Consider the following 22,186-nt stretch of genomic DNA (forward strand, 5'->3'; position numbering starts at 1 on the left):
ATAAAGCTTCAATGAATGGTAAGTTAATATGTAATGTTTTTAAGAGTTTAAGGAATTTACCAAGCTGTTCATCTAAGAGGTCTTTCCTTGTCACATTAGGGTATGGCACACGAGGTTTGTACTCTGTACTTACCAGTTTCTGCTCATTGTGGTCTACCTCACCTTTACCTCTGCTTATCTCAGTTTCTTGCCTTGGCTCTATTTCAGGTGTGACTAACCCTTCCTCATCTTGATTAGTAATCGCGTTGAGTTGCTCCCTTGGGTTAGATTCTATGTTGCTTGGCAAGCTACCTTGTGGTCGTTTAGAAATCAACTTGGCAAGCTATCCAATTTGAGTTTTGAGACCTTGGATCGATGCTTATTGATTCTTAAGTGCTGTCTCGGTATTCTGAAAATGAATTTCTGACACCGATATAAACTTTGAGAGCATCTCTTCAAGTTTCGGCTTCTTTTCCTGTTGGTAAGGTGGTTTTTGAAAACCCGTAAGATGTTGTGGCCTTTGATTTCCTTGACCGCCCCATGAGAAACTTGGATGGTTCCTCTAACCTGTATTATAATTGTTACTGTATAGGTTATTTTGGGATCTAGAGTTATTGTTACCCATATATTGGACTTGTTCCTCCTCGATGCTAGGGTTAAAGGGTTGATATTCTGTGCATGCTCCTCCTCCATTCGAATAGCACCTCATCACTGGATGTACCTAAGTAGAACCACACAAACTGTCAATCTTTTTATTTAAGAGTTCTACTTGGTTAGATAGCATAGTAACAGCGTCGAGGTTGAAGACACTGGTTGCTTTCGTCGGCTTTGTTCTCATAACTTTCCACTGATAGTTACTCAATGACATCTCAATAAATTCGTAAGCCGCCTCAGGTGTCTTATTATTGATAGTTCCTCCAGCAGCTGCATCAATCATCTGACGAGTTGAAGGATTCAGGCCATTATGGAACGTTTGAACCTATAGCCAAAGCGGTAACCCATGGTGAAGGCACCTTCTCAAAAGGTCCTTGTATCTCTCCCATACATCGTTGACTGTTTCTAAATCCATCTGCACAAAAGAAGAGATATCATTACGTAATTTGGCTATTTTAGCCGGTGGAAAATATTTTAATAAAAAATTTTCAGTCATTTGTTCCCAAGTAGTGATTGACCCTCGTGGTAACGAGTTCAACCACTGTTTAGCCTTATTCCTTAACGAAAAGGGAAACAACCGAAGACGTATGGCATCATCAGAAACACCATTGATTTTAAATGTATTGCAAAGTTCTAGGAATTTTGCCAAGTGAGCGTTGGGATCCTCGTCCTACAAGCCATCAAACTAAACAAACTATTGTATCATTTGAATTGTGTTAGGTTTCAGTTCAAAATTATTTGCAGCAATAGCAGGTCTCACTATACTTAACTCAGTTCCTGTTAAATTAGGTTTGGCATAATCATACATAGTACGCGGAGCAGGATTCTAATTAACAACAATCGCAGGAGGTAGCGGATTTTCTTTGTTTTCAGCCATCTCCTTGGTTGTGGTTTGAATATCGTCCTCTTTCTTGTTCTCTGTGTATATTAAGCTTCGCCTTATTTCTCTTTGGTTTCTACGAACTGTGCAATCGATCTTACTATCAAAAAGTAATGGTCCTGACGTCTTTCTTCTAGTCATAAACTATAAGAACCTGCCAGAAAAAGGGAAAAGAAAGAATTAGTAATAAAAATTAGAATAAAATTTAAATTGAAGTAAAAGTAAATGGTGAAAGTAATAAAAATCGAGTGTTCCTAATATCTTAGTTCCCCAGCAACGATGCCAAAAACTTGATACGTGATATTTGTGACAGGTTTTAAATTTTTATAATGAATCGTTCTTGAAACTAACTATTATCACGATGAAGGCAAGTGTACCTATCGAACAGTAGTATAGCTTTAGCAAGATCGGATTATCGAACCCAAAGGAACTAAAAGTACTAGCATTAACTTTCTTTTTTACTATCTAGCCTAAGAATAATGGGGTTTGTTTCAACTAACTAATTAACTAAACTAAGAAATCACAGAAAATAGAATTGGGGTATTACTTTTGGAAAAAATGATTGAATTAAGACAATACCAAAGGAAAAATCCACCTAGACTTCACTTGTTATTTGACTCTGAATCGGACGATTTATTCATTTGACTTGATCCGTAGAAATCCCTAAGTTATATTATTATCCCTCTCAAGACTAACAATGTCTACCCCTAGGTTGAATAATTGAAATCTCTTTCTAATTAAATCCATAGGGTTGCATTAACTCGATCTATAGATCCCCTTATTAGGTTTCACCCTAATCCAGCAAAATCTTTTCACCCTATCTCTAGACGGCAATCAACTCCACTTAATTATGACAAATCTACTCTTAAATAGGGTTTATTCCTCCTCTGAATAAGAGCTTAACCTGAATCAATATCCTGGAATATCAAAACAAGAATTAAGAACACATAATTTAGAACAAGTCAAATATTTATCATACAATTCAGATAATAATAACAAGATCTATCTTAGGTTTCATTCCCCTTAGGTATTTAGGGGTTTTAGTTCATAACTAAAAAGGTAAACATCTCAAAAGAATAATAATACAAAACATAAAGAAAAACCCAAAACTTTTGAAGGGAAATTAAGGGGAGATCTTTAGTCTTGATGATGAATCCGACTTCTGAGATGGATCAATCGGCTTTCCTTGAGCAATTCCCTACTTCCCTCTCTGTGTGTCCTTTTTCCTCCTCCTCTAGGGTGTATTTATAGGCTTTGGAATTCCTAAGAACCCTCAAAATTGGCCTTTTCTAAATTGGACTAAACTTGGGCTCGGTAGGGACACGCCCGTGTGCGATTTACTTCAGGCCGTTGTCAAGCCTGTTAAATAGGCACGGGCATGTGGTCCACCTGTGTGAGTCGTGTTTTGATTCTGCCAAATTGACACGGCCGCGTGGTCTACCTACGTGAGGAGGTCCAGGCGTGTTGATTTCATATGTTGGCCCATTTTCTCCATTTTTGGCCCGTTTCTTGTTCCTTTCACTCTCGTATGCTTAGCTAAGTATAAAACATGAAATTAAGGCATTAGGAGCATCGAATTCACCAATTTTAAGGAAAAATCATCCATAAAATGTGCTAAGAATGGGTTAGAAATATGCATAAATTACGGTTTATCACCACCCATTAAGGATCTCCTTACAATCATCAAATAAACACAAATTGCACATCAAATTTCAACCATTTCATAATCAAAACATTCAACATTCATATCATATCATTATCAACCAACATCATGTTCATAACACATACCAATTCATGTCATTCTATAGGCCAAAAACATACCAAAACATATGGTTTATAACCTTAATACATACCATTTGCCAAATTCTTATCCAATTCTAAAATATGCACATACCAAAACTTACCAAATTGATCATTTCTTTTGGCCAACCAAATGCAGATCATAATGGCACATTTGCATCACATATCCTATATCAAAATCAAACCATAAGTTCAAACACAACTAGCCAGATCACATGGCATGATATATACATTACAAAACACATCCAAATACTTCTCGTATATACATGCCATACTCTTATATTCACAATGTCAAAAGGTACCAAAATAAGGTTTCGGTAGTGTGGTGATGATCCTCGACGATTTCCGAGCTCTCGATAGCTACGATATCTATAAAACAATGTAAACACACAAAGTAAGCTTTCAAAAGCTTAGTAAGCCATATACGAATAAACTTATCAATAAAAACATATAAGCATCATCTAATTACATATACTCCATAGTCAAATACTATCCAAAACCACATAATTCATATACATTTCTCATATACTCAATTCACTTGCATATATGGCATATTTTCTCATACTTATATCACGTATTATCATTTTCTCTTGTACTTACCTTTTATTCTTAAACATTGAACTACATTTCAAACATACTTGAATCGAATACACATTTCATATATTCATTCTTTGCTCAGAATGCCTGTTGAACCATTCGGAATCATAAGGATACGCGGATAGCTTGGAAAGCTCATACAATGCCAATGTCCCAGACGTGGTCTTACATGTAAACAAATATGATGCCACTACCCAAACAGGGTCTTACACGAAATCGAATACGATGCCAATGTCCCAGGCGTTGTCTTACACGATAACACATATCGGATCCTATGTCATGACATATGTATCCTAACTATTCCTAAGGTTCGTACGCGACTTTTTGGATGTCAAAACTTTGCCAATACTTTCTCGGATATCTCATGCTCAATTCATATAGTCATTCCTCAATGCTCAATAGCATATAAACACTAATAATTCAATTTAAAACAAATTTATTTGTATACCGACTTACCTTGTACGGGTATGAACAGAAATGAATAGCTATTCGACGACTTTTGACTTTCCCCCATCTAATTCCCTTTTCTTTGGTTCTTGGTCTATATAAATTCAAATTTAACTTATTCAAAATCACATTCATTCAAATCAATCCAAAAATACATATTTAGGGCATTTTACAAATTAGCCCTCACATTTTCACAATTTGACATTTTAGTCCCTAATTCACAAAATCACAAAATACACAAAATTTCCTTACACATATGCTTAGTCAAATTTTCATAGTGTTCATATAAGTCCACATATTTCATTTATTTTACATTTTAGTCCCTCAAATTATCATTTTCACAATTTAGCCCAAATTACTCAAATTCATTAAAAATTCAAAGACAAAATTTAGTAATCTAACACATATCTTCCATTTACTATCATCAAACTTCGTAAAACTCATAATTTCATCAATGGATCAACTCAAAATCATCAAAAACTTCCAAAATTTAGACATGGGCTAGATAGAATACAGTGAAACGATTACAAAAACGTAGAAATTATCAAAAACTGAACAAAATTCATACCTTAATCACCAAATCAATGTGTCGAACCCTAAAATTTTTACTTTCTTTCTCTTTTCTTTGGTGTTTTTCAGAAAAGATGAGTAAAATGAAGCAAAATTCAATTTTTGTTTAATTAACTATCATTAATTTAACAATTTACTTAAGTAACCTTTTTATTTTCATTTAAAATCCACTAACTCATGCCTAAATATGTCCATTCATAAATTAAATGGTATAATTGCAACATAAAGACCCCACATATATAAAGACATAGCAATTAAGCACTTTAAAAAAGAAAAGGCCACTTTTACATTTTATGCGATTAGGTCCTTTTCACAAATTAAGCACACAAATGGTCGAATTTTCATATGAAACTTTCACACATGCTAATTCACATATTATAAACACATAAAATAATATTAAAATATTTTTCTGACTCAGATTTGTGGTCTCAAAACTACTATTCCGACTAGGGTCTAAACCGGACTGTTACAATTCTCCCCTCCTTACGGATTTCCGTCCCCGAAAATCCTACCGTTGAGCAAATTCGGATATTGTTGTCTTATAGTATCTTTGGGCTCCCACGTAGCCTCTTCAATACCGATGCCACATTATTTTTACTAATGAAATTTTCTTATTTCACAATTTTTTAACATCATGAGCTAAAATACAGATCGGTTGTTTGTCGTAAGTCATATCAGACTGAATCTCAATCTCAGACGGAGGAATTACATGCGAAGGATTGGATCTGTATCGTCGAAGCATCGATACTTGAAATACATTGTGAATCTTTTCTAACTCTGGTGCAACAACAATCTATATGCAACCGGTCTGATATGCTCGATAGTCTTATATGTCACGATGAACCTCGGACTCAATTTGCGTTTTTTGCCAAATCGGAATACTTTCTTCCATGGTGAGACTTTCAAAAACACTTTATCACCAATTTCAAATTCAATGTCTTTTCATTTCAAATCTATATATGATTTCTGATGATCGGAAGCTACTTTCAAACTATCTCAGACCACTTTTACTTTCTGTTCAGTCTCTTTTATCAAGTCGATCCCGTGTATCTTATTTTCACTAAATTCTGTGCAATATAAAGGTGTACAACATTTTCTACCATATAAGGCTTCGTACGGTGCCATTTTGATTCTCGATTGAAAACTATTATTGTATGTGAATTCAATCAATGGCAAATATTGTTCCTACGTACCTTCAAACACAAGAATGCAACATCTCAACATATCCTCAAGAATCTGAATAATCTGTAACACCCTGAATTTAGGCCTAGAAGTTTTGGGCCTTGAGTATGGGAGCAGTTGAAAGCAGCTTATAAAATTTTGTTGTGCGTGTAAATTTCATTAATGAAGGCTTGTTTTAGTGGTTAAGTGTGCTGAAAAGTGTTAGGGAAGTCATGGGTTCAAATCTGGACTCTAGCAAAAATTTTGGTTTAAGATGAATCAAACCCTGGGTGTAGTAGGTAGGCCTTAAGAATATTGTTGGGGAAATTGTGCCACAAAAACCCTTGTGGTCTAGTGGCAAAGTAGCGCCACATAAGAGGCAGGAAGGTGGCGTCATAGAGTTGGCAAGGAGGTCCAGGGTTCGAAATTCATGGCAATCAAAGAGAATTTATTTTGCTATATTGGGACGGCAAGAGTTGGTCTTGGTTTTAAACTCTGGTGATGGAGGGATCCCACATCGGGAAGCTAACATAAGAGTGGATGCGAAGCTGGCTTTAAATAGAGAGAACCATGAGGAGAGTAAAGGTACCCTTCTTGGCTGATCCCTTTTGCTTTATGGCAAGCTCGTTTGGGTTGGGCATCGGCTAAGAGTGCTCGGAGCACGGATTAACTCCAGTCTCCTATCAGGTGTGTATTTCTCACTACTCTAGCTATAGGATGGCTACTTCGGGTCGCGATGGGCAGAAAGGGGCCATGTGGGCCCAATGGGCCTACGGGCCCAATTGGATAAGTTGTTTGATTGTGTAGGAAATATTGGACTAGGTTAGGTGAAACTCATATCTGTGGCTAGATTTGGACTAAAAGGGCCACACGAGCGTGTGGGCCCATTTGGGCCGAAAATGGGCTTTAGGCCCATTCGTATTGTTATCCCTATTTAGAATACCCTTGGTTTACAAAATTACCAAAATACCCTTGGTTTGTAAAATTATCGAAATACCTCTGATTTGTAAAATTACCGAAATACCCCCGATTTGTAAAATTACCGAAATACCTCTGATTTGCAAAATTACTGAAATACCCTGATTTGTAAAATTACTAAAATACCTTCAACTTGTACAATTACCAAAGTACCCCCGATTTACAAAATTATCGTTTTACCCTCGATTTACAAAATTACCGACACACCCTTATAGGGTAGACTTACTGAAATACCCTTGTAAGGTAGAATTACCGAAATACCCCTATAGGGTAGAATTACTGAAATAACCCTGTAGGATAGAATTATCGAAATACCCTTGTAGGGTAGAAATACTGAAATATCCCTGTAGGGTAGAATTACCGAGATACCCTCGTGGGGTAAAATTACCATTTTGCCCCTCGTGCGTAAATGACTAACTTGTGTGATGATTGGGTTGGTTGACGTGGATTTATGTTAGTTATCGTTAATTCGTTAGTCTAATGTGTTAGTGATCGATTGTAGGATTATCGCGTGGGAGATATCGTCATCAATCGTCATCAACCAGGTGTAAGGATGGTACGAGGGTGTAAGGATGGTACGAGGGTGTTATGGATGGCTCTGGGTTGGGATTTCTGCATTCATGATATATTTGTTCTGTATCTGCTATGGGCCTATGGGTTTCATTCAGATTTCTATAGGCCAAGGCCCAGATAAGTGTGACTCTGAGGTTTGATCTGTTTTGGGCTATGGTTGGGTTATGTTACACACTGAGTTTTCGTAAACTCACCCCGTTTATTAACCTTTCAGGTAATTTCCAGCCTTAGACGGATCGGAGCCGTGAGGGGGTCGGAGGAAGCCACACACACTGTTTATGTTACAGTTTTGATTATTACTTTTAAATATTTTTATGTGGGTTGTAGTAAAGCCGTTGTAATTTTCTAGATTTCAAATTTCGAATTTTATTTATTGTTCTTATGATTGCTAGCATTAGAACACGATTTTCCAAAGCAACTACTGTTGTTTCAAAACATCACGTATCCGCAATTATTTTTAAATTAAGCTTTTGCAACTACCAAGATTTTTACAAAGTTGTTAAGAATGTTATACAGCTAAGGTTTCCTAACAAGGTTTAAAAAGGGTATAAGTTTTTAATTATTAAGAAGGGTTTTTAATGGAAACATGGTTTTTGAAAAACACTTCAATGTGACACGCCAGATTCGAGCCAAACTTCGAGGCCAGGTTTGGGGTGTTACATAATCCGCTCAGATTGACCATTCGTTTGTGGGTGAAAAGCAGTACTGAAGTGCAATTTCGTACCCAAAGCATCTTGCAATTTCTTCCAAATTCGCGATGTGAATCTCGGATCTTTTTCTGACACAATAGATAATGGCACACCATCCAATCTCACAATATCAGAAATGTATAACTCAGCTAACTTATCAAGTGAGTAATCGGATCGTACCAGAATAAAATATGCCGATTTCATCAATCAGTCAACTACAACCCAGATTGCATCTTTCTTCCTCAGAGATAGGGCCAAACTAGAAACAAAGTCCTTTGTCACTCTATCCCATTTCCATTCTGGAATCATAATTGGTTGTAACGTTCCAGATGGGACTTGATGTTCAGCTTTAACTTGCTGACAAATTAAGCATTTCGCAACAAATTCAAAGATATCATGCTTCATACTAGGCCACCAATAAAGCTATTTCAGATCATTATACATTTTCGTACTACCTGGATGAACAGATAAACGACTATTGGGAGCTTCACTCAAAATCATCTGAATCAATTTTGGATTTCTTGGAACACAAATTCGATCTCAGAATCTCAGATAATTACCTTTATCAACTCTGAATTCCAAATCAGAATCTAGATCACACTGAGTTTGTTTTGTTATAATCTCATTATCAACTTTTTGAGTATCAATAATCTGTCGAATGAATGACGTTCTTGCTTTAATTCAGCTAAAACCAAACTATCAACGGATAGAACGAAATGAGCATTCATGGCACGTAATGCAAACAGTGATTTTTGACTCAAAGCATCAGCAACAACATTTGCTTTTCCCAGATGATAGTTAATAACAAGCTCATAATATTTTAACAATTCTAACCATCTTCTCTATCACAGATTCAAATCTTTCTAAGTCATCAGATAATTCAAACTTTTATGATTAGAATAAATGTGACATTTCTCACCGAATAGATAGTGGCACCAAATCTTCAAAGCAAACACAATAGCTGCCAACTGATAAACCGTAAATTATACATATTTTTACCCCATGTTTAATGCATTTTATAGATGATTTCTCATTAGAATTGATGAATTCGATGCTCTTAATGCTTTAATTTCATGTTTTGTACTCAGGAGAGCACTAAGAGTCAAAAGAAGCCAAAAACGAGCCAAAAAGGGACAAAACGGACCAAATTGAGAAGATGACACAGCCTAAGCCTTGCCACATGGGCAACTCACACGCCCGTGTCTTCCGAGGGTGTCGACCAAGGTTTTCACGATTCACACGGCTTGGCCATTGGCCCATACAGTCGTGTGAAATTTAACGGATCGAACATGGCCTGGCAATTACGTCACACGGTCGTGTCACACGGGTGTGTCCCTGCTGAGCCCAAGTTAATTCCAATTTGAAAAAGGCCACTTTGGAGGGTTTCTAGGCATTCCAAATCCTATAAATACACACTAGAGGAGAAGAAAAGGGGAGACGGAGAAGAGGGGTAAGGAATTACCCCAAGGAAGCCGATTGATCCATCTTAGAAACTGGATTCATTATCAAGACTGAAGATCTCTCCTCAATTCCCCTTCAGGAGTTTTGGGTTTTCTTTATGTTTTGTATTCTTTATTCTTCTAAGATGTTTTCTGATTTAGTTATGAACTGAACCCCTTAGATACCTAAGGGGAATGAAACCTAAGATGAATCTTGTTATTATTTTTTGAATCGTATGATAAATATTTAACTTATTCTTAATTATATGTTCTTAATTCTTGTTTTGATATCCCAGGATACTAATTCAAGACACGCTCTTATTCAGAGGAGGAATAGACCCTGTCTAAGAGTACATTTGCCATAATTAAGTGGAGTTGATTGTGTGCCTAGAAATAAGGTGACAAGATTTTGTCGAATTAGGGTGAAACCTAATAAAGGGATCCATAGATCGAGTTAATGCAACCCTAGAGTGTTAATTAGAGAAAAGTCTTGGTTATTCAATCCAGGGATTAGATGTTATTAGTCTTGAATAGGGATAATAACATAACTTAGGGATCTCTACGGAACAAGTTGAATGAATAAATCGTCTGATTCGGAGCCACAATAACAAGTAAAGTCTAGGTGGATTTTTCATTAGGTATTGTCTCAAGTCAATCGATTTTCCCAAAAGCAATTCCCCAATTCTTTTCTCCATGCGTTCTTAGTTTAAATAATTAGTTAATTAAAACAAGCCATTTTTTATTCTTAGGCTAGATAATAAAAAGATAGGTATTACTAGTACTTTTAATTCCCTTGGGTACGATATCTCGGTCTCGCCATTACTATACTATTGTTCGATAGGTGCGCTTGCCTTTTCGTTGTGATAATAGTTAGTCTAGGTTTGATCCTCATTATAAATATTTATTACTTGTTACGAATCACACGATCAAGTTTTTGGCTCCGTTGCTGGGGAACTGAAATATTAGGAACACTAAATTTTTATTACTTTAGCCATTTATTTTTCTTGCAATTTTATTTTATTTTATTATTGATTAATTTACTTTTTCTCTCTCTTGGCAGGTTTTTATAGTTTATGACTAGAAGAAACCTCTCAGGACCATTACTTTTTGACAAAGAAATCGATCTTACAATTCGTAAAAATCAAAGAGAAATAAGGCGTATCTTACGATACACGGAGAACGAACGAGAAGAAGATACTCAAACCCCAACTGACGAGATGGCTGAAAACTAAGGCAATCAGCTACCTCTTGCAATTGCTGCTAATCAAAATCCTGCTCCACATACTATGTATGATTATGCTAAACCTTCTTTAACAGGAACTGAATCTAGCATAGTTAGACCTGCTGTAGCTGCAAATACTTTTGAATTAAAACCTAGCACTATTCAGATAATACAGCAGTTTGTTCAGTTTGATGGTTTGTAGGATGAAGATCCCAACGCTCACTTAGCAAATTTCCTGGAATTTTGCGATACATTCAAAATTATGGCATTTCTGATGATGCCATTCATCTTCGGTTATTTCCCTTTTCACTGGCAAACAAAGCTAAACAGTGGTTGAACTCGTTACCACAAGCATCTATCACTACTTGGGAACAAATGACCGAGAAATTTTTACTAAAATATTTTCTACCGGCTAAAATGGCTAAATTATGTAATAATATCTCTTCTTTTGTACAGATGGATTTAGAAACACTTTAAGATGCATGGGAGAGATACAAGGACTTACTAAGAAGGTGCCCTCACCATGGGTTATCGCTTTGGCTTCAAGTACAAACATTCGACAATGGTCTAAATCCCTCGACTCAGCAAATGGTTGACGTAGCTGCTGGCGGAACCATCAACAATAAAACGTCGGAAGATGCCTATGAATTTATAGAGGAGATGTCACTGAATAACTATCAGTGGCAAGTTATGAGGACTAAGCCAACAAAAATAGCCGGCATTTATAACATCAATTCAGTCACCATGCTCTCTAATCAGGTAGAACTTCTCAATAAAAAGATTGACGGTTTACTTGGTTCTATGCAGGTACATCCAATAATAAGGTGTGACTCAAGTGGCAGAGGTGTACATACAAAATACCAACCCTTCAATCATACAACTGAAGAAGAACAAGTCAACTATACGGGTAATAATAACTTTAAATCTCAAAATAACCCATACAGTAATACTTATAAAGTAGGTTGGAGGAACCACCCAAATTTCTCCTGGGGTGGTCAAGGGAATCAAAAGACACAAAATCCTCAGGGTTTTCAACAGCCACCTTATCAACAAGAGAAGAAACCAAACTTGAAGAGATGCTTTCTAAATTCATCTCGGTGTCAGAAACCTGTTTCCAAAATACTGAGACAGCACTTAAGAATCAACAAGCATCGATCCAAGGACTCGAAACTCAGATAGGCTAGCTGTCCAAACTAATCTCTGAACTACCACAATGTAGCTTACCAAGTAATACTGAACCTAATCCGAGGGAACATATCAATGCAATTAGCACTCAAAATAAGGACGAACTTATTGCACCCGAGCCTGAAATACAACAAAACAATGCAATGAACAAAGGACGAGAAGAGGTAAACAATAATGACCCCAAATAGGTAAGTACGAATCATGAACCTCATGTGCCATATCCTAAAGTGATGATGAAATACTTGCCCTTTATTGAAGATGAAACAGGTAAACAATTCGGTAAGTTTGTCAAACTCTTAAAGAAATTACATATTAACTTACCCTTTATTGAAGTTCTTTCGTAGATGCCCAACTCAGCAAAATTCTTAAAGGAACTTCTAACAGTTAGATTTCCTAAGGGTATTATTGAAGATGTTCTCGTTAAAATTGATAAATTTATTCACCCAGTAGACTTTGTCGTCTTAGATATGGATGAGGATAACGAGGTACCTTTAATTTTAGGACAACCTTTTTTAGCAACTGCCAGAACCATCATTAATGTAGGCACAGGAGAGCTAACACTTCGTGCAGGTGACAACACAGTAACACTTCAAGCACACGACTCAATCAAAACCTCTAAAACTCTAGATAATGCTATAAAACCTGTCGATGATAAAACTAATACTCAATCGTCCTTGCAGGAACCTCCTTAAACCAAGAGAACGGAGACAGTGCACTACTATCATGTAGAGAAAAAAGACACCGATGAGGAATGAAGGCTTCAAATAGAGGAGCTAGATGAATGGCGAGCACACAAACTGAGAACATATGATAAACTTAAACTACACCAAAACAAGCCCGATACCTCTCTTAATCAACTTCAGGTTGGTGATAAAGTCTTACTGGATGCCACAGATCCCCATATTGTCACTACCCCACCAAATGAGGAAATCCCTCTTACGGTACTCAGTATTGTCCCATTCGGTACGGTTGAGGTGAGTCATCCCAAGTTCGGCACTTTTAAGGTAAACAATACCCGATTAAACCTTATTTTAAGATTGACAGCAGGAAAAAGGAATATGAACTCCTCAAACCACCATGATAAATCAACGGAGAGGTAAGTTGAGCTTAGACTATAAATAAGCGCTTCTCTGAAGGCAACCCGAGCACTAACTTATTTTGATACCTTTATTTTTAATTTCTAACACTTCGAATCTTTAACTTAGTCTTTGAAGCACAGGTTCCCAGCACCACATCGCTGGTAACACGGCTGTGCTTAAGGCCGTGTGCCCAACAAGGAGGGAAACACGGCCGTACGATACGGTCGTATGAAAACAGGGTAAATGATTTCCCCAAAACATGGGATGCGATAAATCCCCACGGCCATGCAACATGGCCATGGGTGAACTTCATACATACATGGGTGTGCGATTGGAAACTCACGGGCGTGCCAGGGACAAGGCTAAATTCTATTTCTTCGACACAGACATGAGACACGCCCGTACCGTTAAGCTGTGGATAACAATACACGGGCGTGGTACCTTAACATGGGTGGGAGAGAAGCGAACAACGCTAGGCATGGCTGTGCGATATGGCCATGTACCACACACGCCCAAGAACACAGGCGTGGGAGAATAGCCAAGCACGACCTAAAATTGCAAAATTCGAAACACACAGGCTCACCCTCATAAGTACACGGGCGTGGCCTTAGGCCGTGTGGCCCTTCCCTATATAAGCAAGTCACTGTTCATTTTCTTCTTCCTTTCAAAAGCCCTAGCCGAAATCTCCCATTCTCCACTCCCTGATCCCTATTCTCAGCCACCACTACCCTCTCATCCAGTTCATATGGCAGCTTCATATGCTAACATCTCTGAGCACCTCACCTGATTCGAGCTTCAGTGTTTTCAACAATTTGATAACGTTGATGCTACTCTACAATAGGGTTGTCAGCACCTTCCCATCTCATCGCCAATCCCGCCTCGTGAACCATCCAGCGATGAAGATGTTTAGAAATATTTATTTATTATTTTTTGTTTTTATTGATTATTGAAACTATTTCTATTATTTTTATTCGATTTTAGAATTTTATTTTTATTCTTTATTTTAGTTATTTCTTTTCGAATCCTTATACTTCCTAATATCTCCTAAAAAGTTCCTGATTTTATCACAGTTATATAGAACTCCTAAGCTCATCATCACATAGGAACAACAACTCCACCAGGGAAGGTTCCCCATGACTGCCATGTCCTGCTCGACCACGACCATAGCTACCACTAGATATAATATTCTTTTAGCGCAGGACTTATGGCCTAATGAACCTCTACGACTGCTGGAGTATCCTCCTCCACTCTCAAACAGATCACTCTCCAAAACTCTAAGTTCGAGGAATTCATCATACAGGAAGTTTCACTTCTCTCCCTATCTTATTTTTATTCTCTAACATCTATCATTGTACATTAAGGGCAATGTACATCTTAAGTGTGAGGGGTATTTATTTCACTATAAGAAAAAGATCCCTGAATAATCACCTTGTTCTCATGAAAAACTTGCATATCATATTTAGGATAAATTTTAATTAATTTATGATTTTGATTGATATATCTTGAATTAAAACATAGGGATTTATGCATTGATTATTTAAACTTTAAGACATTAGAGAATCAAGCATGAGAAGTTGATTTTTAAGAAATTAAATTATAGGTTGTTTCCCCAAGTCTAGGTATTATTTTGAATTAGAATTCATGAGTCTAAACATCAAAAAGCCATAATTTTTTGTGAGATTTTTGAGCCTTTTGAGCATCTATCCATCCTTTCATCTCACTTTTATTATTGCTTTGAGTGCGACAGTATTGAATTGTTATCATAGAACCTGCTTGATTATGCATGTCGAGACCACATCATTTGATTTGATATATCAAAATGATTAAGGCACTTAGGATTAACCCACTCATTCCATGAAAAGCCTACCTCCACGATTAACCCCTAGTAAACCCTCTTGAGCCTAACAAACCAGTTCTTGTATTACCCTTAATATTAACCTTTAACCCATTATTGTTGAAATCCCCTAAATTAATCCATATTTTTGTCGAGATTTGAGTTGAATGGATTGCCTAGCTATGTTTTGTTCTTGATATTTAGTCTATATTATTTAACTTGTTCTTAAAAAAAACACAACTATATATGCATATCTGTAATTTGATATTCTGAGAGAAGCTCTGTTGTACGCAAGTGAAGATTAACTCTTTTTCTAGTTAGGCAACTTTTCAATTCAATCTCGATTCTAACCCTTTCTTTCAGCTTGTGACCACACCCCTAACCAAGCCTCATTACAACTCTCTAAAGACCTTTTGATTGATGTATCATCTTAAAATTAAAGTGGTGGAGATTTGGTTTTCATGCAAGCCTATGGTGTAACACCCCGAACCCGAGACCGTCGCCGGAGTCGAATACGAGGTGTTGACAGACTTTTTAAAAATTTTTCCAGACACTGCCCAGTCTGAGTACTAGTCGCTTCAAAAATCATATCTTGAGTTTCACAACTCGAAAATCAGTTTTGTGATTTTTCCCTGAAACTAGACTCATGTCCCCACCTATATATTTTTTTCTAGAATTTTTGGTCTGGCCAATTAGTACAGTTTATTAGTCAAAGTCTCTCATGTTACAGGGGTCGACTACACTGACCTTTTCCCATTACGACTGGGATATCTCTCTGCACAGGGCTTCAATACTAATTCCATTTGTTTCTATGGAAACTAGACTCAGAGAGGAATCCATACATATATGGTATGACCCCTAATTATCTCTGGTCAATTTATAGTGAATTTCCAAAGGCGGAACAGTGAATCCAGAAACTGTTCTGGCCCTGTTCCACAAGAATCCGAATATCTCTTTCTGTACTGTTCCTATAATTGTTTCGTTACTTCCATGTGAAAGTAGATTCATCAAGGTTCGATTACATAATTTATTCACTATTTAATTCCACTCCTACGAATTTATGTGATTTTTCAATTCTACACCACTGTTGCTGTCAAAATCTGTTTTCAAGATAAACTTTACCTATTTTGTGGTTACCATGGACCAACTAGGGTTTTGCCATGCATAGGTCCACATGTGATCATATTTAGCCATTCCAATGGCTGATCATTAGCCCAACACTTCCATTTCAATCCATAGTCACATCGTGAAACCATATATATACATACATAAACACAAATGGTCTAATGCCATACTCCACATCTACAAGCCATTTTCGCATGGCTTTACACACATACATCACAAGAGAACTTAAACAACAGGGGGTAGTCCTATACATGCCATATCCAGAGTTCAACTAAAAGAGTACCAAAAGAGCTTGATAGTGTAGATGACTTCGACTTCGCTGATCCCGAATCCGATAGCTAACGAACAAAATCTATAAAACAGAGAGCCAAAGCAACCGGGTAAGCATTTTAAGCTTAGTAAGTCTCAAGTAATGAAATCGGCTTTGACTACAGTATTACATTCACATAACTAACTAAGTCACTTTATTAACACACATTCTCATAATCATACTTACTTCACACTCCATCAACATATATACACAAAGTATCAACCTTTCTAAAAGCCAAAAATTCGTTAGCCGATCTCACGAATACTATTTAAAACGAATCGACTTTTCCAATGCACATGCAACACACCTTATCGTTCGGGTTGGTCGAGCATATTTATTGAATTAGTTACAGCACAAAACGCTCACATTCAAACCCAAGTTTCTTCGGTATTTAACGAATACAACCGCAAACACCTTTGCCTTCGGGTCTTAACCCGGACATATCAACTTGCATAATTGCCTTCGGGTCTTAGCCCGGATATATCATCTCGCATAATTGCCTTCGGGTCATAGCCCGGACATATTAACTCGCATAATTGCCTTCGGGTCTTAGCCCGGATATATCAACTCGCATAATTGCCTTCGGGTCTTAGCCCGGATATATTAACTCGCATAATTGCCTTCGGGTCTTAGCCGGATATATCAACTCGCATAATTGCCTTCGGGTCTTAGCCCGGATATATTCCAATGCTCATGCACACATATATCAATAATCATAACACATCCATTTCATTTCTTCGTTACTAAGGCTCAAACACAAAACATTTATTAAACCTTTCAAATTTCGGCTCAGTAGCCGCACACAAAGAGCATAATTTCAATTGGCTTTATAACATAGTCTCTAAGCACATTCGACTATCCGTCATAGTATGACTATTCATTTCAATATAATTCAAGTAGGGTCATTACTCGAAGACTTACCTCAAATGTCGTCGAACGACTTCAACGGCTATTCAATTACTTTTCCTTCCCTTTATCGGATCTAGTTCCCCTTTGCTCTTGAGCTTAAGTTCAACAAAATTTAAAATAGTCATTAATCGACTATTCAAGTATTACTTTCAGAATAATATTATATATATTGATCCGACTTTCACACACATAGATTATAGCAAGCTTTATATTAATCAATAAATAATTCATCGGCAAACTTTCATTAATGTTTACAACAAAATCACATATTCACTACGAGCTGTTTTCCTGAGCAGTAGTTACTAAATTACTTATAACTGGAGCTACTAAACTCCAAATCACTTGCCGTTAATTTTCCCTGAATATAGACTCGTATATCTTCCATCCATAAAATTTTCAGAATTTTAGGCTTGGCCAATCAATACCAGATTTTTCTTAAAGTTTCCCCTGTTCACTGTTTGACTATTCTGACCACTCTTCACTACGAATCCAATTTCTCACTCTACAGAATTCAAAATGTGTTGTATTTGATCTCATTAGAAACTAGACTCATTAAGGAGTCTAAGCATATAAATTTTATCTTATAATCATTTTTGTACAATTTATAATGATTTTCTAAAAACAGAACAGGGAATCCAGCAGTCATTATGACTCAGCCCCACAATACTTCAAATATCTCAAGATCGGTAACTCTTTTGTTTTTATAGTTTCTTTTGTAAGAAAATAGACTCTTCAAGCTTTAATGACATAATTCACTCAGCTTCTAATTCAACTCCTACAATTTATGGCGATTTCCAAAATCACCTTACTGCTGCTGTCCCAAACAGATTATTACCAAATCAAATACTAACATTAGCATTTCACTTAATAGCTAGCTTACAAGCCTTGATTTAACATATAATTCACACATATCACATTCAGCTATATATATATACATTTATCATATTTATTATTAACAAAGTATGCTCATGACAAATTTACTCCCAATCGCATCTCAAAATTCATCAAGCTTAGAACACATTTACTAATTAAATTCGGTAGTTTAATCACTTTACTAACCACTTATACATATAATTCCATTCAACATTATAACCCATTATCACTCATTTAGCCGATTATAGAGAATTAAACATAATATCTCTAGGATATACTCTACATGGCCGAATACACTACATTAATTTCCAACATTATCTATGTAATTACCTATAGGTTCTTATACCTTAAATTCACACATTTAGCCTTTTAATGCCTATTGATCGATTGTACATATATACCGCCAAGACCGTACGTAATAATCTTACTTATACATAACACTACTCAAATTCTTCGAAAGCATACTAACAAAATATCATGTACTATGCCGAACCTTTAGGAAATCAAGCACCTAATTCATCCATTTCAAAACACCAAATCGGCATTTGCTCAAGGCATTAAGCAAGGTCTAGGTTCGGCTATTACACACATGAGTATTAGAAATTATAGTTTTTAACAAGATCAACTTCTTTCATCAACAATTTCTTCATCAAAACTTAAAGATAAAAATCAAATTCCTTCCTTATCTACCATAACCGAATGTTCAATTCAACCATCCAAATTCAAAGTTTTGGCATGGGCTAAGTAAGTAGCATGATGAGTAACCTAAAACAAACTAGAATTTCAAAAAAAATCTAACTTGATTCACTAACCTTCCTTAGGTTTCAATGGCCGAATGTTTGCTCCCCCTTCTCTCCCTCTTGGTTCGGCTAAGAAGAACAAAGTTAAGACTTTGTTTTCTTCCCATTCTTTCTATTATTCCTTATGTCTCCAATACCCCAATTTCCTATTATAAAATCTAATTCACAAATAAATTGCCCATCATCAATCCATCTTGGCCGGCCACTATAAGGGAATTGGGCAAATTTGACATGCAAGTCCACCTTTGTGTTGTCATGCACTAATAAGCCCTTTAAAATTAGCCTATCATATTTCACCATGTCTCATGTTGATCCCTAATTAATAATTCCTCATACAATTGGCAAAATTAGGGAATGAAATTTCCACATATGCATGTACACACATAATAAGCATAGAATATAACAATTAATTATTTTCTTAACTCGGTTTTGTGGTCCCGAAACCACTTCCCGACTAGGGTCAATTTAGGGCTGTCACAACTCTCCCCCACTTAAGAAATTTTCGTCCCCGAAAAACTTACCGGTAAATAGGTTTGGGTATCGTTCTTTCATCGAGCTCTCGGTCTCCCAAGTAGCTTCCTCGATCCCGTGTTTGAGCCATAACACCTTTACTAGCGGAACTCTTTTGTTTCGCAACTCTTTCACCTCACGAGCTAGGATACGCATCGGTTCTTCTTCATAGCTCATATCGACTTGAATTTCAACCTCTGATGGGCTAATTATATGCGATGGATCAGATCGATAGTGTCGAAGCATCGAAACATGAAAGACGTCATGAATCTTTTCAAGCTCCGGGGGCAAAATCAATCTATACGCAACCGGGCCAACTCGTTCGGAGATTTCGTACGGCCCAATGAATCTTGGGCTCAACTTGCCCTTACGGCCGAACCTGAGTATCTTTTTCCAAGGTGAAACCTTAAGGAACACTTTGTCTCCCACCTGATACTCGATGTCTTTTCGTTTCAAATCTGCGTACGATTTCTGACGATCCGTGGCTATCTTCAGACTTTCACGGATTACCTTTACTTTCTGTTCCGCATCTCTAATCAAATCAACTCCGAAAATTTTGCTTTCACCGAGCTCGGTCCAAAACAATGGTGTACGGCATTTACGACCATACAAAGCCTCGTAAGGTGCCATCTTAATACTTGATTGAAAACTATTGTTGTAAGCGAATTCAATCAAAGGTAAATACCGTTCCCATGAACTACTGAACTCGAGGATGCAACATCTCAACATATCCTCAAGTATCTGAATTATCCGCTCGGATTGACCATTGGTTTGGGGGTGAAAAGCAGTGCTAAAATGCAGCTTGGTACCCAGAGCTTCTTGCAATTTCTTCCAAAATCGTGAGGTGAATCTCGGATCTCTATCCGACACGATAGAAACAGGTACCCCATGTAATCTCACAATTTGATAAACGTACAATTCAGCTAGTTTCTCCAATGAAAAATCCGTACGTACGGGGATGAAATGAGCCGACTTAGTCAGTCTATCAACAATAACCCATATCGCATCCTTCTTACTTGCTGACAAAGGCAGTCCGGACACAAAGTCCATTGTGACTCGATCCCATTTCCACTCGGGTATCATGATCGGCTGGAGTAATCCCGAAGGCACTTGATGTTCCGCTTTCACTTGTTGACATATTAAACATCTCGAAACAAAGTCAGAGATGTCCCGTTTCATACCATGCCACCAAAATTGACGTTTCAAATCGTTGTACATTTTCGTACTCCCCGGGTGAACTGACATTCGGCTACAATGGGCTTCGTTCAGGATCATCGAAATGAGTTCCGAATTCCTTGGAACACACAAACGATTTCTGTACCTCAAACAATCATCATCATCAATTTGAAACTCCGATTCCTCGTTCGGAAAACACTCAGCCCGTTTTGCAACCAATTCATCATCAACTTTCTGAGCTTCACGAATTTGGTGAGTCAATAATGGTTTAGCTTTTAATTCAGCTACTAACACACTGTCTGGTAGAATAGACAAATGCACGTTCATCGCTCGTAAAGCAAACAATGACTTCCGGCTTAAGACGTCCGCAACCACGTTAGCCTTTCCCGGGTGGTAATCAATGACAAGCTCGTAATCTTTCAACAACTCAAGCCAACGTCTTTGTCGCAGATTCAAGTCTCGTTGAGTCATCAAATATTTGAGACTTTTGTGATCTGAAAATACATGGCACTTCTCACCAAACAGATAATGTCGCCATATTTTTAAAGCAAACACGATGGCAGCTAGTTCGAGATCATGGGTCGGATAATTCCTCTCGTGTGGCTTCAATTGTCTCGACGCATAGGCCACGACTCGACCTTCTTGCATCAATACGCAACCCAACCCAAGTAGGGATGCGTCACTATAGATGACAAACTCTTTACCCGATTCGGGTTGCACCAAAATTGGAGCTTCAGTCAAATGAGTTTTCAGTTGGTCGAAACTTTTCTGACTTTTCTCCGTCCACTCGAACTTAACATCCTTTTGAAGTAGCTTCGTCATTGGTGTGGCTATCATCGAGAAACCTTTCACAAATCATCGGTAATAACCGGCGAGCCCCAAAAAGCTCCGAACTTCAGTAACATTTCTCGGAGGTTTCCAGTCAAGTATGGCTGAAATTTTGTTCGGGTCAACTCGAATACCCGACGCGGATACCACATGACCCAAGAAGCTAACCTCTCTTAACCAGAACTCACACTTACTGAACTTAGCATATAACTGCTTATCCCGTAAAATCTGCAACACTAGTCTCAGGTGCTCAGCATGTTCGGTCTCATCTCTTGAATAGACCAAGATGTCATCAATGAACACAACTACGAACCGATCCAAATATGGTTTGAAGATCCGATTCATCAAATCCATAAATACTGCCGGGGCATTAGTGAGCCCAAACGGCATCACTAAGAATTCGTAGTGACCGTACCTCGTTCTGAAAGCAGTTTTGGGTACGTCTGAATCTCGAATCCGCAACTGATAATAACCCGATCTCAAATCTATTTTTGAGAACACTGAGGCCCCCTTTAGTTGATCAAACAAATCATCGATACGCGGTAGTGGGTATTTATTCTTTATCGTC

The 22,186-nt window shown here is 37.3% G+C and overlaps 2 non-coding genes across 2 annotated transcripts; one reads left to right on the forward strand and one right to left on the reverse strand.

Moving 5' to 3' along the window:
• The first annotated feature begins 974 nt into the window (after positions 1-974).
• LOC121212910 (small nucleolar RNA R71) lies at positions 975-1,081 on the forward strand. The gene has a single exon (XR_005908281.1). It is a non-coding gene; the product is annotated as a small nucleolar RNA R71 (small nucleolar RNA).
• Positions 1,082-11,412: 10,331 nt separating this feature from the next.
• LOC121213194 (small nucleolar RNA R71) lies at positions 11,413-11,519 on the reverse strand. Its single transcript, XR_005908565.1, has one exon. It is a non-coding gene; the product is annotated as a small nucleolar RNA R71 (small nucleolar RNA).
• Between the last annotated feature and the right edge of the window lie 10,667 nt (positions 11,520-22,186).

This window comes from Gossypium hirsutum, chromosome A13, assembly GCF_007990345.1.
Source record: "Gossypium hirsutum isolate 1008001.06 chromosome A13, Gossypium_hirsutum_v2.1, whole genome shotgun sequence".
Lineage (NCBI taxonomy): Eukaryota > Viridiplantae > Streptophyta > Magnoliopsida > Malvales > Malvaceae > Gossypium > Gossypium hirsutum.